The sequence below is a fragment of the Oratosquilla oratoria genome, chromosome 14 (assembly GCF_046742065.1).
Source record: "Oratosquilla oratoria isolate Oo_2021 chromosome 14, ASM4674206v1, whole genome shotgun sequence".
NCBI classification, from domain to species: Eukaryota; Metazoa; Arthropoda; class Malacostraca; order Stomatopoda; family Squillidae; genus Oratosquilla; species Oratosquilla oratoria.
The window spans coordinates 46,180,465-46,182,964 of NC_134790.1; positions in this window are offsets into that span (position 1 = coordinate 46,180,465).

A 2,500-nucleotide genomic window follows, 5' to 3' on the forward strand; every position below is an offset into this window, starting at 1 on the left:
ATGCTGTCATGTTGTTTACGAAAAGGAGTATGTGTAATTTTTGTAAATAAATAATAACCTGGGTAAACCCTTTCAGATGATAACAGCTATACATAAGTTCTCACCAGGGTATGTCCCTTGCATCCAGTATATTACAATAGGCGTTATCAAATATACTTATATTGCACTTCAGAAATTAACCTGAATTCACATCAAGTAATTAGAGGAACATGGGGATAAGAGATATAACACAATTATTGAAAATTTTCTTGATCAATTCTGTGAGGATGACCATGACACTGAAAATTGTCAGAATGATTGTAATGTCTGCCACCAAATTCATTGTTTATTTTTTATTTTTTTATGGATAATTCGATGCAAAGCAATAAGTGTTCTGGCAAAAAAAGAGGAAATATCAGACAATCATACATTGATTTGATCCGGACAGTAACTACCAGTCTTTCTGTTACAGGATCATGCTTTTTGTATGTAGTAAAATACCTCCCAGAACACACGATTAGTAAAACCTGTAGCATTATGTGCTTGAATGTTTGTCATGTGTGTTGTCATGTGAATTCTGGATTATGTGTTTATTTAATGAGATTGCCTTAGGTAAGTGAGCAGAATTAATTTGTGTTGCAGGATAGGTACATGTAATTATTACTGTGCACGATATTGCAAGTGATTAATAAATGTATCAATCACAATGATTTATTCATTATTATTATTATCAATAATAAACTGATTAGAGTAATGTAATTATAATTTTTTATACGAGAGTGATAGGAGCCCCTGCCCCCCGATACACAAGCTTGGATCAAAAGCAGTGGCGCGGAACGACTTGGTCTGTTGTTGATGACGTCACACAAGGTGTATAGGCCATCTATCTTGGAAGTAGTGCAAATCATCCCCATTTGTTGTTTTGGGTGACTTTGTTGTGGTTACTGGCACAAGTAGAGCTGGCTATAAAGTATGTATTGGCCCCCATGGCTTCAGAAACAGGAACACTAACAGATATTTTCTGAATTGTGCAAAACCCAGAGGGATGAGAATTCCTGATTACTGGTTCCAGACGCAAGCGTCACACCGATAGACTTGAAATAGCAATAACCGAGAAGCGGCAAAGGGGATCGATAATATACTTTTTAGTACTGGAGGATCCTACAGAACTGTAAGGTTTATTGGAGTGTTGAGATATTTTGGTTTTAATATAGTCTTGTGGTCGCATCACTCAGAATACGTATCAAGTCAAAGAGAATCTCGAGATGTAATCCACTTGGATTTCATTTGGAAAAGTTCAGGGATAATGGGTGCCCATGAGTATGCCGTAGCATATTATATTCGGTTTAAAGTGTTTGACATCTTTGAGGATCCTACAGAACTGTGGGATACCTCCAAGTGTTATACTGAAAGCTGTCAAAGAGTGCATTGGAGAGATACAAGGTCGAGAGTGGTGTGGCATCACGTGAGACACTAGAGAAAAATGGGTCGTCCTTCCACAATGGCTTGGGACTTGGACGTATATATAACTCAGAAAGGATGTACTAGAGCCACTAAATGTGCTCTTCTTTAGCAGATAGACACAAATAGATGAGAAAGAGAATACGTCAATGATGTATGAACACTAGCGCGTGAACTTACGGAGACTCAGTTTACGTGCCTGCGGTCAGGTTGTATAGGTAATTGAGAGGTCAGGGTGGATCACTTTGGAAATTAATTTGATAACTGCAAGGCATGTAACCAGAATCAAGTGACAGTTGTCCTTTGGAGTTGTCAAACGTTAGGAAGTATTAAATAAGAAAGAAGTAATATATTTTCCACTTAAAACTATATTGGGGTTTGAGGATAATAGTTACGTTTTTCCAGTGTGCATGGATATTAAAATTATTGGTATGATAAAACACCACGGAGTTACTTTTGGAATATGTGACAAGATATTTGTGTGCTTTTAACATTGTTATAAGTCTCTTGAAGTTTTACACAAAATACCATCTGAAACTTGAATACTTCTTTTTGTAAAGGTTATCTGATTCTAGTTACATGCCTTGCAGTTAACAAATTAATTTCCAAAGTGACCTTGCATTTTGTTAATTACATGTGCAACCTTACTGTGGACACATGAATTGAGATTTCTAATGTTCACTTACTTTGAATAAAATATTATTTCCACACTATGTTTTTGTTTATTTCTGACAATGGGTTGTAGATTTCACTCGCTCACGCACACATGTACACAAACACACACACACACACACACACACACACACACACACACACACACACACACACACACACACACACACACACACACACACACACACACACACACACACACACACACACACACACACACACACACACACACACACACACACACACACACAAGGCAGCCTGACTATTCTTCGCTGCAAAACATCCTAGATAACCTTAAAGCGTGGACCGAGAGCAGCAATGTGACAGTTAACCACAGCAAGACCGTGGTCATGCACGTATGTACATCCAAATAGGCGGTGGCACCACC